This window comes from Notothenia coriiceps, unplaced genomic scaffold, assembly GCF_000735185.1.
Source record: "Notothenia coriiceps isolate Sejong01 unplaced genomic scaffold, NC01 NC01_scaffold00037246, whole genome shotgun sequence".
NCBI classification, from domain to species: Eukaryota; Metazoa; Chordata; class Actinopteri; order Perciformes; family Nototheniidae; genus Notothenia; species Notothenia coriiceps.
The window spans coordinates 24,776,456-24,793,039 of NW_011369947.1; positions in this window are offsets into that span (position 1 = coordinate 24,776,456).

A 16,584-nucleotide genomic window follows, 5' to 3' on the forward strand; every position below is an offset into this window, starting at 1 on the left:
GATGATTGCGAGTCCTGAAAACGAGAATGTTAGAAATAGGCTGCACTTATTATCCCTCATTACCACCCTGTAGACCCCGATTCCGTAATTAACGCGTATATTCAACTCATCGAGTCGGATTCTATTATGTGAACACAGTGATAGATGCCAACGAGGTCACGTGAGGGTGTGTGTTGGGTGCGAGGAGTGTGTGTGTGACGTGCGAGACGTGGTGTGTGAGACAGTGTATTCTCTTGCTTGCAACTATTTTCCAAGCAAAGTAAGTGCACGTTTGTATCATGTGTAACGTTACTGTTTAAACGGCGGATAAAGCAGCTTCATCATTGCAACTTGACAACAGCTAAGCTAAGCTAGGCTACTACTTACAGCATCCAGGTGACTTTTCAGAGTTGTTGTGCCACCGTGGTAGGCCAGTTTCTTATCGCATATTTGGCACATATCTTTCTTACCATCGTCCAATTTAAAATGGTCCCACACAGCTGAAGTCTTCGGCATTTTACGAGGTGAAGCGTGCCGTTTGCGTTCGTGACTGAGTGAACGCGATGTCAGGAGCACAGGCTGAGATTGTATATATTTCCGCATTTTGACGGTGCAATTCAAAAGTATAAATATAGTATAAGAATATGGCAATTCGCCTTTATTAATAGCATACATTTAGAAAGAAAAAAAAAATGTCTTTGAAAAAGATTTTTTGTGGGGAAAAAAACAAATATCCGAATAATGAAATTGAAACCCGAATAGTTGGCCAACGAACGAATATTCGAATAGCCGAATATTCGGGTACAGGCCTAGTGGCTCCATATCTGATCAACTTCATAAGTTCAGTATTGGCTGCTAAACTAAACATGGAAAATGGGGCAATCAACTCTAAAAACATTTTGCAGTGATACCTTCATAGATCCAGGCAGAATATGTTGTTACCCAAAGTGTAACACCATGGTACTACTTGGTAAATGAATCCAAATTACTTTCATTATCTTTGTATTCACTTTTGGTTGGCCAACCATACCTTCTTCTTTTCTTTTTTTATGTGACGACAACAATGCCTGGTTTCTTTCGTACACCACCAGAATGTTTGCCTTTATTACAAGCTCATTCCAGTTTGGCACACATTTGATAACCTGATAGAAACTATAACTTTGAAGATGCCAACATTGTAGCCCACTCCTTAACTCTAGTTGAAGCTTTAATTAGCCACTGCAAGCTTTTTTTAATGATATTACAGCAAACAACTTCCCACTTACTAATTACAGCAGAATATGTAACAATGAGGTCAGCATTGAGACTTCCTATTTGTATCCGTATAGTCATGTCTGAACACCAAGGGAGCAACTTTCCTTTGAAAACGTCAGCCGTCTGGGTTAAGTTATTAATATCAAAGACATAACAGTTTAAAATAAACACGGAGAAACTTTGATTCAATGTGCAATCTGTTATGCCTCATTAAAAATCACCAGTCTGTTTAAAAATGACTCATCAACTCCTGGCTCAGAGACCTGATTTAGAGATCCGTTGAGGGGTAACTTAAGCTAAAAAACTGAACCTATGACAACGGAATGAAAAGGAGGAGAAACAATTTGACTTTTTTCAGAGAACAGAGGTTCTTTTCAAAGATGCTACAGAGAAACTGTGGTTTAATCTGGAGATAACTGTGCTGCTGGCTGTGCTGCTGTCGTGTAAATTATTCTCAGTGCTAGTCTTTGGAAAGAGAAGGGAAACAATATCCTGCGCGAGCGCTTTGAGCTAAAGCTTAGATGAGGTTGCACATCTGTCATGACTGCTCACTTTCCATTGTTTTTGCTACAGCTGCATTCTTTACATTCCAGTGGCTGTGTGACTCCCTTTGACTCCAAATAGGAGGGAGGAGGGGACAAGACACTCCTCAGGGTTGATTGTGTGAACTTGGTTTATTTTGACCATGAGTCCGGAACCCAGACTCTGGCACATCTGGAACCGGATCTTTAGCCAATAAATAATATTCTAAGATCTTTTGTAGTGTGTTCAAGTTGTTGAGGGGCTGAGGTCGGGCTTTGTTTGATGCGTATTGCTGAGAGAAAAGTTGAACTAATGTTGACGTGCAAAGAAAAATGATACGAATAACCACAGCTGTCAAAAAGCTGCGGTTAACAAAACATATAGCGGCTTTTTACCTTTCATCATCTTTGCCACACACACCTCACATAAGTAAACAGGTGATTATATTTACTGTGAGTGTCGCCCATATCCAACACTGAAATATAAACCATAACAAACCTTATAAAATGAACAGAATTCACCACTTGGTCAGATTCTTGGCTCCTACATCTCTACTTGCCATCTCCCAGAAATGCCAACAGCACTTCATAGTCTGTATTCAGTAAATTGTTTCAGCAGGTGACCTTAGTGTGAGCCCAGGAGCTGTAGGGAGCACTACATCAGTAAAACAGAGAGGACGCTGGGTAGCTGGGTAACAGCCTGACCAGTGACAGGCATCAGCTGGCTTACAACTGGTCACAGCATCGACTTGGATCGATCGAGTCAAAGTATTTGACCAGGAGTCACCGGAGACAGTGGAAGGTGTTCCACATGAAACCACCTTTTAACTCAGTCAGGGGTTATGATCTCCAACTCAACCACTTACATGTGACTTCATTATGTGTCAAGCTTGTTCTCTCTAGTCCAATGACATACAAGAACAGACTTTAAAGGAATGTAAGAGTGTTTTATACTAGCATCTTAGAAAATGTTCACCAATATACAAACCAGGCCATGACAATTATTATTATTTAAAATCGCAGCACGGCAACGCAAGATATTTGACAGTTACAACAAACAGCCAAACAAAAAGCTTGTCTCGATATTTTAAGCTCATACAAAGCACCAGGAGCTGTGGAGTTGGGCAGTCAACATCAGCTGGCTCTAAACAGTTTTGTTCTTGAATAAAGACTTTTATGTGAATAAAGTGGCCCATTTCTCCGCCCTGTGGGTGTAGTGGTGGGGAGGCTCAAAAAACTTACGAGACAACACTAAATTCTATACTTTCCTAACAGTGTTAGGACATGAATATCAGCTTGCCTTAGGCCAAGCTACTGTGATAATTTGCAGAAAAGCCACGGGGGAAACAGCTTTCTACAACAAGTAGAAATGCCTCCGGGCTGCACACTGGCTGCACTGGAATGTCTTGGACGGAGATGTTTAGGGAACTGTGTATATCTGTTTGACCTCATTAGTACCGCGGGCCAGAGCTGCAGACTGCATGTGCCAAGTCTGTACTCTCCCTGCTACTTAATACACATCACTGGAAGGAAGCTTGTTTGCTAGAATGAATTGAGAAGTAGGGGGGGATAGATAGAGAAAGAGTGTTTGTGTTTATTTGCACAAGGATTAACTTACACTGTTGGCATGTTGATAAGGGCGCCACAGTTGTAAGATGAGAGGATTTGGATGTTGGAGTAGGAGAATAAGGAAGTAAGTACCAAAAAGCACACACTCTACACACAGCATCTGGTTGTAAAAATGTAAGACTCACTGTTCACTCGCTCAGGCAAAGCATGTAGTGTGCAAATTATTTGGGGTTTTGAATTCCTTTATTTCCTAGAATACAAAATCCCTGAGGCGTGCTCAAATAATCTTCTGTGCACTTGCTGCTTGTGCGTGCAGACGTGCACACATGCAGTGAGTACGCCATATCCCCCCCTCACAGAGCAGTGTGTGACTGCAGAGGTTCACAGTGCCAAATCCACGACTGTAATCTGTGACGACAAGAGGCCAGGACTCGTATTCATCCTCCAGCGCTCATGGGAGGCGGTCAGTGGAGAGCGTTTAGAAATGTCTCAACGCCTTACTGTACAGACTGCTGTCGTGTGACCTAACAGAAGAGAGCACTTTCAGTGTGTGTGTCAGGTAAATGCAGGTAGGAGAAACTGAGAAGAGCAAATCGGTTCCGACGATTCAGAAGATGTTGAAGTTCATCTCATATGCATGGATCAGATGCAGCAGATTTACAGTCTATTTGCATTAAAAGGTGCTGTATTCGAAAGTGACAGAGTAATTAAAGATGCCGATTCATCCGAGGCCAAACGTTAACGGTTGTAAAGGACCTGGAACCACATCAAAGGCCTTCGCTACAATATTGTGACTAAGCTGAATAGGGAGTTGTGAAGTGATGCGGCGCTTCAGGCAACGGCAGCGGGGAATCATACTCAATTCAATCACCATCAGTTGGAGCTCAGCAAAACCTGACTGGATCTATTTAATACAGTAGCATTTCCATTCTCCTCTGGACACCCCAGCTGCAGGCTTAGGGCCACTTCACAGTAAACAAGCGTCCTATTTAACCTTGGGACCTAATTACATATTTGGCATTTACTCAGAATTGCAGCCCTAGTGTTAAAAGCTACAGGCTACAAAATAATATAGAAAACCGTCAAAGGAAAACTGTATTGAGTTGCTTATAAATATATCAGAATTGGAAGATAGTCAGCATTTAAGGATTTGGATAATGTGTTATAGGCATGATTTGAGGATATACAGTGGGGCAAAAAAGTATTTAGTCAGCCACCAATTGTGCAAGTTCTCCCACTTAAAAAGATGAGAGGCCTGTAATTTTCATCCTAGGTACACTTCAACTATGAGAGACAGAATGGGGGGAAAGAATCCAGGAAATCACATTGTAGGATTTTTAATGAATGAATTGGTAAATTCCTCTGTAAAATAAGTATTTGGTCACCTACAAACAAACAAGATTTCTGGCTCTCACAGACCTGTAACTTCTTCTTTAAGAGCCTCCTCTGTCCTCCACTCGTTAACTGTATTAATGGCACCTGTTTTCAAACAGGTGCCATTAATACAGTTAACGAGTGGAGGACAGAGGAGGCTCTTAAAGAAGAAGTTACAGGTCTGTGAGAGCCAGAAATCTTGTTTGTTTGTAGGNCCTATGTTTAACAGACCACATTTTACAACACTCAAATTCAAAGCTGCACTATTCCAATATCCTGTATGACCATCAGATAAAAGGACTTTGTTGTACAGTGAAAAAGGGGATTATGTAGTGACAAACCTATTGTATGCTATCAGTTAGCTGCTAGCTTGGACAGATATTTCCTTGAAGAGATGATGGAGACCAGGAGAGAGCCAAAAGGAGAGTGAATATCAGACTTACATTTATCAAGAGAACAGGAACAGAGCTCCCAATAAATGTCTGTGTTAACGGATTTGTAGATTAACACTTGACACGTTGGTCCTAACAACTTTACAAGGTGATAATATGTCCTTGTTGCGTTTACAGCTGGTTCTGCTGCCCCCAAGTGGGTAAAACTATCTCTGAAGCCCATGTCTATTATGCATTTTCATGTAGCACTGTTTAATTATAGTTTTAAGCACTAATATTCATAATGCTTTTAGGGCAATATGAATTCATTCAACATTACAAAGCATTAAATAAGGTCAAGTATCATAATTTTTTTTTTTTCGGTCATTCAATTACATTTGACTGACTGTATGATCACGTACAGTGATTTATAACAAGCTTGTAATATTTCTGCCATATAATTGTATAACTTGACTTATAGCACCTAATCACCACTTATTTCATTTTCATTTCATTTTTATTTGTCCCGCTCATGGCACGCAAAACCAAATGTACAATAATTGCCAACAAAACATGACTCTACCAAAACACCATTGAGCGAAAAGGAGCAGGGAGAAGAATACGATCTTATGTGACCTGCCCCTTTCTTAAAAAAACAAAATAAATACAAATAGATGGTCTGCCCTTCATAATATATTTTTTTTCACAGCCAAACATAACAGTATCTTAGGATACTAAGAGAAACACAAAAAAATACTTATTTCCCACTTGACGGTTAACAGAAAGAAACAAAACAACAAAAAACAACACCAAAACATTACATGTATAAGGAAAAGAAAAGAGAACAGGTGTTTGCAAGGCTGATAGAGAACAGGAAGTACAAAACTACATCAAAGTTTGAGAAAACTTTGATGTACAAAAAAATGACAAAAAAATGATCCTTTAATCCTTGAATACTAACCTTTCAGGACATTTCCTTTTGAAGGTTGTAAATGCGAAAAGAGGGGGTGAGGTGAGTACTTCAAAAAAAAAGAGAGAAACCACAACAAAAGCGGGGTAGTCATTAGCCTTATTGACTTTGAAAACTGATGAAAGACGCAACACTAATACATTTTTCCATTTGATGTGTTTTTTACAGCAGTCTTTAAACCAGATTATATGCACCTCTTAGAATGTAAAGTTAGTATATCTATTGTTAAATCTCAATGAAGTCCTGAAGCCTGCGACCTACATATGACTCTGTCGTAAGGCAAATTCTAATTCACATCAGCACCGCCTTGTCAGCCAGCAATGTAGGATGGATGTGATATTTCCTGTCATTTGTACACTGTGCAGGCACTTCTTTCTGACATAGCTGTCAGGTCAGATTGCTATGTGGGTTATATTCTTCAACAAATATGACCCTCACAACATTTTTTGACATGAAAGAAAATGTAAAAGCTTGACCCACTAACCCTATCCCTAACCCTATGCCTATTGGTTTTAATGTAGCTTAAAAAAAATCATATTTTTAGATATGATTGACATGTAGCCAATTGAAAATGAAAAGATAACTCATAGCTCTTGACAAAAGGAATTAGAGTGTCTCAGAGTGGTGCCAGGTGCCAGGCAATAAACAGCAGAGAGGGACATTGCAGAGAGTGTGTGTCACGGCTGCACACACTGCTTGTACAACTGCTCTCGATGTTCCATCTCTCTTGAGATTTACACACTCCAGCTCCACTCTTAATGAGAGTGCTAATCATCCAATGCACTGGACCAGTCAGACAATACTTTATCTATCCTCGGGGTAAAGACGTGAAAATAATGATTCATTAACTTGGGTGAAGAAAGCTGTATGATTAAATCAATATTTGTATTCCGCCACCGTCCATCTGAACCCTCTATTTAAGGGCATGAAGGCCATTTCTTGTGTTTGCTCTTGTCCTTGTCATTGAAGATTGTTTTTGATATGTCAAACTGAAAGCTGCCTCATTTTCCCAATCAATGTTAATCATGTTATCAAGAACAAATGGTGATAATTATCCTTTCAAACAGCTGGAGAAGACTCTTAACTTGGACTTGAATGGAAGACTGATATCAGTACTGATAGTACGAGTCACTCCCTCTTTCAAGCCTTTAAACTAATGTCATTTACTTTTTACCCCTGCTGTAGTTGCTATTGGAAACATGTACTCAGATTCAATATGTAACACTGCTAGCTTCAGACACAATTTAAAAACAATGTATTTGTTTTTCAGGTCTTTGTTTCTTTTGGTGTATGATTCACCATTTTCTCACAGGCTGCATCAGTGATGCCTCATAACTTATTTTTGCAACTCAATAATGAACCATAATGTGCTTTTCCTACTTCTAACTATTTGATCCTTTCATTCATTTCATCATCTATTTCATAATTTACTAGATAGACCATAACACACTGCTGCCTGTTTTACACGGTCCAACAGTGTTCAAGCATTGTTATAAAATGGTATCACAGTAGGAATGGATGAACATGTAAAGGAATACTCCACCCCTCAAATGACATTAGTATATCATATTCACCTTTCATTATTAAAGAAAACGTTGTTATTTTTGCAAGCCTACATGTTGAAAGAAGAATCCAAACACTGAGAAAAGTCTTTATGAAATAATGTGAAGGTGGGCAGTCCGAACTCAATTCATCCAGTTGTTGATCCTACATTTCATAAACATGCATTTTAGCTAAAACCTTCATAGTAATTCAACTTTCAGGTAAACAGCATCATGCTTGCACAGAAGCACTATTCATGCATGCTAGGACCTTTTACTCTAATGTAACGAATGTTGTCTACAGAAGAAGATTAGGGCCACATTATTAATTTTTTTTTGTTCTGAGAAAAAAGTCAGAATTCTGAATTTAATCTCAGAATTCTGACTTTTTCCTCAGAACAAAAAAACTTTTTTTTTTTTGTTCTGAAAAAAACAAAAAAAGACATTTTTTTTGTTCTGAAAAAAAAAAAAAAAGACATATTTTTTTTGTTCTGAGGGAAAAGTCAAAATTCTGAGATTAAAGTCAGAATTCTGGGAAAAAAGTCAGAATTTTGAGATTAAATAAATAAACTTCCCAACGATTGGACGGATATACATGACCTTTTGTATTATTATAATGTGGTTGGTCCCATGATTTCCATCTAGTCCCATTGGTGTATGTGTCTCTGCTACTAAATAGCTGATGTTAGCCTCCTAAAACACTAAACAATCATTGTAAATCAACCTTGCATTATTAGAACATTAAACCTATCTCAAATAACTGCTGTGCCTAAATACATGCTCACAGCATGGCTGTAGAATGTGTCTTTAGCATTCAGCCATACTCTGCGGGGGGTGAAGGAAAACACTTTTCAGATACTGATGTCACGGTCTGTCTGTGTTGTGTTTTGTCTGTCTCTGGTTTACTGTGTTATTTTTGAAAAGTGTTCGCCCCCTGTCTTGTCTGTTGATTCCTGTCTCTGTGTATGATTTCCTGATTGTGTTCACCTTGTGCCCCTGTGTTTTCTCCTCCCTCCTCACCTGTGTCTTGTTTGTGTGATTAGTCTTGTGTGCATTTAAGTTCTGGTTTTTCTGTCCGTCATTGTTGGATCCTTGTTGTTGTTTGACTATGTTCACGGGGGACTGAGTTCAGCTCTGTATCATTTCGCCTTGAAATAAAGGTATTTTTGGTTAAATCTGCATTTGGGTCATGCCTGCTTCACTCAACCCTGACAACTGATCTGACATGACAAAACTCCTCAAACCCAAAATAGGCCCATTGACAGTATTTCATGGTTTGTTGGGCACATTTTATTTTATTTGTGCATATGAATGTGTATTCAAAGGACACATTTATTATAGTTCAGATGGCGGAACAGGACGTGCATGTAATAGCTATCACTGCACATGCAACCTTGCCCGTGAAGTTTTCCCTCAATGCCTTGGTATTTAAATCATAAATATGCAGTGCTTGAAGTGTAACAGAAGTGTTACTAGATCTGACCTAGTACAGTTGCCATTGTGACTTTTACAGTAAAGTCACTTGGAGGCAAACATGTGACTTACAAAAGTGTCCAGCACATTTATGTAATAGTCTATGTCTGGAAGGGGCTTTTCCCATATGGCCATGCAATATAATGCCACATGTTACTCTCATGCCATTTAAAGACATAAAAACAGGGAAAGATGGCAGCCCTGCGGACAGCTGCATGCATGAGTAACAAATGTAAGCAGGATGTAGTGTATGTGAGACTCTCGCTCCCTGCGGCGGAATAACTTGGCAACTCGACGTGGAGCCTTCAGTGAATGACACGATGACGAGGACACAGGAGGGACCCGGTCCACTCCATCACACCTTGGCGGCGCAAACAATACTGACAGAAGTGTCTCGTGGCTCCTTCAGTGGCCTTTGAAGGATATTTTTCATGGCGAAGAAGCATACTCGAGAATGAAATCAAGGAGACAGATATAAAACGTATCCAGCTGCGTTTGAAGACGCCGTGACTGATCTACACCTGCACGTCAATGCCTTTGAAATCTGACACAGGCAAGCTTAACTGCGTGTGATAGATACCTGTATCCATCTCCTATCTTGTGTCACTCGCCAACACGCAAATCAAAGGGGGGACTCTTATGTCAAGGGCTTTTCATGTGATTGTGTTTAGAGCTGCGAATATGCATTTAATAAAACGGGAGACATCAATGGGGGAGGTTTGTCACTTTGATTGGCGTACCCTTACCCCTTGATGTCTCAGGGACATGGAAGACTTTGCATAGGTGCCTGAAGCATGGATCTGTCAGTCCTACTGCCATTCTCCCTCAGCATCTGTTTAAAGGAATGAAGAACAATCGTTTATTTTTATCAACAGGCCAATTCTCTGAGACTTTAGGAACTCTTCAGCTAGAGAAAAATAGCCCTGAACTAACATGATACGTTATTGATCCCTGTTGGGTAATTGGCTTCCTGCTTCATCCTCCGTGAGCTACTTAGAGGTAAGAATCGGCAGCAGAGCAGAGCTTCTGCAGCTGCTAAGGATTCGGTATGATTCTCTAGGACACCTGGATGGTTTCTGAAGGATTTCTTTCGAGGCCTATATTTTGTCTACTTACCACTCAATCCTGCTGTCCTGATATGCGGTTGTGTCAGATATTAAGTGCTGGGAAAGTTGTTACCTTTGCGAAAGTCCCATGCACAAGGTGCCACCTCTGCAGCATCACGCTGAGAGTGGTATCACAGCAGAATAGATGCACTAACACTTGACTCAGTAAAGGGCAACCTTTAAGGATCACCAGACGTAGCATTTGGCACCACTCACAAAGCATTACAATGTTTCTCACAGGAGGAGAGAGTGATAACACGTGATTTTATGTTGTGGTATATTTTGGAGGAATCCATTTTGTTCACTTTACTTATAATTGAGACTTCATTTCCAGTCAACACACAAAAGTGCCAAAGGAAAAACACATGTATACAAGAATTGGAAAGTTATTCCACACAAAAGTCAAATCTTTCATTTTTAAGCAATGCATTGTGGCAAAGTTGGTTGATTGTCAACATTATCCAGATTGAAATATTGTATTAATGTCCATGGTCCCCAGGGCCCAGGAGTTTAAAACTTTGAATCTCAATCAGATCCGATCAGATTTTGAAATCTCATTTTTTGTGATCCAGGATCAGACAAGTCGGCCAAATGTTGTCCCTGGAGTTCAAAGCAATTCAGGATAGGATCACCCTGATCCAGATTACGATTTTTCAAGATTACTAGATCCTGAATATCAGTGCTTTAATCCTACCGATCGCCATCTAGTGGATATGAAAAATAATACAAGGAAGACAAGAGACCACATTGCAGAGACATCTGCAATTTATTTTGAAAGGTGATGACAGATGATGGACTTTTTTTTTGTTGAAGATATTTTTACTTTAATCTAAATTACATTTTTGATTGACAATCTTTGCTGTTACACTTTTATGAGCATCAACATTTATGTCATCAACATTTGGTTGAAAAACAAATAGGCCACCACAAACGTGAGCAAAAATGGGAAAAATAAAATGTATTTCCCATGAAGGCTAAAAAGTGTGTATTATTTCAGTTAACAAACGTTGCCATCTTATTTAAATTGAAACATATTTTAAAATAAATTGTACAGTACATTTTGCTCTGGTAATCCACTGGAAATCCACCCCTCTGGTGGGATCAGGGTAATCCAATTGCGATCAATAAATAAAAACTTACTCATAAACATAGCAATTCCTTTGTCTTTCTCTCTATAACACGGTGACTAGTAAACACATAGAGAGGTAACTTAAAAGTTGTAATCAAAAACTTCTAGTTATCATTTCTTTTGAAACAGACATAGTTGGTTTCAACGAGAGACTCCCGACGAACACACATAAAACCTCAGATTTAGGTAAAATTTGAATAAACCAACCTTGTCTAATGATATAAGTCAATTTTATTTCGCGCCGACTCCGCATACCGATGATTTTATGAAAAAAAACTTTTTCATTTTAAAACAGGACTACCACCGATAATGAACTTTCATTTTCCTAGCCGTTGTAAACGGTGTCTAATAAGGGTACAGATATTTAATTTGGGGGGGTTTTACAGTTGGAGGGATAGTCTAACCTAAACCCTCAAGTTTTGTTTTTTTGTCCCCTAATCCTACTGGAAACTATAGCTAGCTAGTCCTTAGGGTTAGTTTCAAAAATAGACCTTATTTAGAAGTTTTTTACCATCAAGTTGCTCTGTTTGTGTCCAACCCTAGCAAACTAGGGTTTTTTCNCTTCACAATACTTGTGCCTTGTACCGCAGAGTTTGCAACGTCACAAATAAATGGTGCCAATCTTCAGTCAGATGTGAATGTGTAATTTAACATTTTCAGTAAGAATAACAGACAAAAGGAGTGCAAATACAAATACAATTTATTGAAATGTGAACCAAAAGTTATCAAGCATGAACCATCACAATTTATTTTTAAATAAAAACGAAATAATATACATAAGTTACACTAAATGTTAATCTGTTAATTGATTAAGTAAACACATTTTGTCAAATAAAGTGACAGGCTAGGCCTGTGCCGGTGGTAACAGCTATGCCCAGCATGGGCTAAATTCTGTAGGTGCAGCTGGTGCAGGTTTTCCTCCCTCAGGCCTGGTGCTCCTCGCAGGGAAAGACCCTCAGTCCTCTCTGGCCAAACCAACAGACAGGACGTTCATAAAGCTGAGGTTTCCCCCAAAGTCTCTAATCATCCATCCTGTGAATATGAGAGGAACAAATGAAGCTTAGCGTAAGTTCTTTCAGGAAGACTGGTATACATTCAGTCCGCAGCTGCATATAATCAGCTCATCACGGGCGTTGACTTTAACCTATTACATTCACCTCATTCTCCAGCAGCCAATCACTGTGCCGCAGCCAAACTTTAAAATGGTTCTCCTCTCTCCTGCAGTCAGCTGTGATTTCAGGTTGTCATGCTGCCGTCCGCTTCCTCCCCATCCACCTCCTTTCATCATACCCAGTGCCAGGAGAGTTAATCCAAAGACCTCATCACATCCCCTCTTCATCCCATCTCCTCATCAAATCCAGATATTCAGCATCATCACCAGTGTCTAGACCCCGGGGGGTTCCCTATATGCTCACGGCTGCATTTCCCCCTTTAGATATACGATTTCAGGATCGGGGTCTAACCGCCAAAGACTTAACATTTATCACGTGACATGTGTCAATAAATGTTCTTGTACAAAATGAAGTCTCTCCTGATTGAAATAGTACCTGTACTACGTAGTGACAATAAGTTGAATCTTCAATCTTCAAATGTCCCAAAGAGGAAAATGTGTCTGTATATATCAGCAGCATCCATCACTCAAAACCACTTAATTGCTAAGGCCAATATTTACTGACAACAGTTGATAAAATAGACGTCACACCATTATTGTGGGAATTATTCCAGTGAAAACGTCTGTATTTCATTTTTATTTGATATAAATATGCAGCCATGTTTTGCCAAACGAGTAAATGTTTTTAGCTTTAAATAAACTGAGGGGAGATTTAAAGGGAGCATTTGGATCAGAGGTTTGTCGTCGTACAGTGTGTGTGTGCGTGTGTGTGTGTGTGTGTGTGTGTGTGTGTGTGTGTGTGTGTTCAGGTGAGTGTACTGAAGGTTTGGCTGCTCCACTCTGGACTCCTGACTGTGTTGAGAATTAACAGACTGCGCCACAGTCGACTTCACACTGAGAGCCGCTGCATTACTGAGCTGCAGTTCGAAGAGCAAAGAATACACCCACACAAACATTTCAGCACACTAAATGCTACATCTGCCCACTCCAACATATATAACCGCATTGTTTGCACACACAAACAGAGGCTCTGCTAACATATACACTTTAGTCTGACATCTACGCTGAACAGATACCGGTGATGAAAGTGTGTGAAGTCAGAAAGGTCAATGTTCCAACATCCTTCTTCACCGCGGTGTGCTTTGAAATCTCAAACTAGCATAGTATTATGCTAATAAAAATGATCATCATTATTGATTCAGGTCATTGGTTTTGCTTTTCTACTCACTGCCGGTTATGTTTGTATATGCTTTCCTTCTAACGTGTTTGAAAAAACAATTGACCTTGAAAGGAGTTAGCTATTGAAACTGATTCCACAATAAAGGAACAGCAAATATGTAAGTCTTTAGCAACTGATAATGACATCAAAATCTAACTAAATTGTATATTTGTAATCGCTGTATTTATTATTTATTTTCTTATTTGTTTTTCTTGCAGCCAAGGATTTCATGTTGTTGTTTGCCTTTTGTTTGTTCTTCTATATTGTAAATTAAGATTTAAAATACAGGTTCAATAAATCACTAAATGAATGAAGAAAAATGCAAAGTGTTTCTTTGGTAAATTGTCCTTGAGTTACTACTATTATCCCTAAAATGTTTATATTCCTTTTCTCATAGAGTTGTTTGTATTTCAGTAAGATGGACAGCGCTTTATAAAAACAGCAGACTGCAATTACAGTAGAGTTATGATGTTGTGAAGTTGTTGGAGCAGCAAGTCTTAACATATTCAAATCTTCACTGGTTTATTAGTGAATATTATCCCCGATGGTCCGAGCCTTTTCTAATAGACAGGCACAGCGGCTTAAAGGAAAAAACTAATTCAACTTAGTGCAGCCTAGCTTGGCCCTGATAACCTCTTAACCAAACAAAAGGTCTATCCATGCACAATGAATCTCGCTGTGACGGATGTGGGTTAAAGTTAGCCTACCCTATGCTCACATTCAAAAAGGCTGAATTAACGCCACTGGCAGAAAATTGCATATGAGAAATCCTTCCTCTTCGCTTCAGCCTTGTTATAAATGTTTACCTTTTTGTTTTTTTGATATTCATACATCTTCTGAGGTACAAAATGTTTCTTTGAAGAACACTAGGACAAAGCGTCTTGTTACTCTGGGTGGATTTCTGTGGAATCATGTGATGAGCAAACACTTTTGGGTGCAAACAAGTTCTTTTACAGGCATTCTTGGAAGTGAATAACTCCTCTGTTGTTGTTTTTTCTCCTGTGTTTTGCAGCTGTTATTGGAAACCTGCTTACAGGCCCTGGTTGTTTACTTTATCCTCCCTTCACCTTGCTGGTATGACAGACAAGCAAGTCAGAAATTCCAAAGGAGCATTGCAAAGACAAGAGACTTTGGGTCTGTAAAACAGGAGCAGCATGTGACCATACCTTTGTTTCTGCCATGTTAAAGGGGTATTTCGCAAAATGTTACACATTGTACATTTTGCTCGTCATGACCTGAACGATAATCTCTTTGGGAACAGCAACCCAGTGTCTTAAAGTGGACCTATCATGCTATATTTGAATAATATAGTGTAGGACCATACCTATATAAGGCATATTTATACTTTTTATTTTTCAAAATACCAAACAGATCATGCATTTTAGCCATTCCTCATTTCGCTCAATTTAACAGTCTTTGCATGGGCTGATTCTGTGAGAACAGCACCATCTACAGGCCTGGCATATGTACTACAGCGTCTCCAGCGCTTTCGAACGGCAATGTCCGTGGCTGTCTCCTCCTGATTGGTGGAGTTGAAATTGGAAGGTTGTGTTTTCTGACACTTGGTGAGTTACACCGGGGACACATATTCATGTATAAAAGACGTACAAAAGTGCATTTTGCATGATAGGTCACCTTTAATATATTCTGAATGGGTGACTGCCAACAACTTGTATTTCAATGACAACTCTAAATAACGATCCTACCTCAAGAAGCATGTCCTTGATCTGCTTCACCGAGATTCATTTTTAATAGAAAGCGATATCACAATAGTAACCAAAGTATTTTTACTCGCACAGTAGCCTCTACTACTTTGTATCCTCTCACATAACTATTCACAGTTCAAACGCTGCTAATTTAGGTCAAACAGCAATTTGCCTATACAGTGCAACTACAAGGCTTTACTGTATTTGAATGAGAAAATATGACACTCACCTTAAAATGTCCTTTGTATATTTCTATTTGTCTTAACTTGTAACGACCAAAGAATGCTGAAATAATTTTTGCAGAAATGACGTGATTCTGACAAAGCAGCTACTGTTAGCGGGAGTTAGCCGTGAGCATTACTTTAGTTTTACAAAAAACGTTCTGTCCATTAGGGAACTGTGAATCACAGATAGTCAGGCAGAGCAGCTGGAGTTGATCAGAGGGCAAATCTGAAATGTTTTTCTCCCAAAATATGATCCAGTTTCACTAAAAACCAACTAGTGCCGATAAACCTTAGACATTTCTCCAGAGAGATTGTACTACCCTCTTAACAAAAGGACATAATGTAAAAACAGCTGTTCAGGGCCGGAGAGACACCATTCCCCCTATTAGGAGCCAGTGCACACATTTTTTTTTAAGGTCAAATGTATGTTTTTAAGGGATAAGGCAGTTACAACTGATGATTGAGGTTAGAATCAATATGGTTATGGTTTTTAGTTCATAAAACACAATAATGAATTGAGGGTCCGTGGTGGGTGGTGAACTCTGGTCTTATGCATGAAGGTTGTGTGGGCTGCTCCCCCAGTACCATGACCTCTGCAGTCATACTTTCCACCTCACTGAATAAGCTACACTACTGTACCTCCTGAGTTCACATGAACATTGGACATACATTGTGAAATGCTAAAATAGTCCAGAGTGGTTGTAGATCCTAAAGTGACACTGAAAAGGTTGTCAGAATATCTCCTTTTCTAGTCTGTCTAAGCACTTTCTGGAGATGAGCTTCTATTTCTTTAGATGTAAACATAATAACTCAACCAGGACCATCCAGGATGCAGTTGTTCATCAGGATCTCTGGCATCCTCCACGCAGACCTGTGAGTGTATGCAGCAGGTGTGAAAAGAAGCCGCTGGTGTATCAAATAACCTTTTGACAAAGTTGCTCAACAACAGCATGCCTGCCCTCTCTGTTATTATTGGGTCAACAAAGTTGGAGGAATTCTTTGGGATTAGAGTGGAGTGGAGAACATGAGTGTGAGTG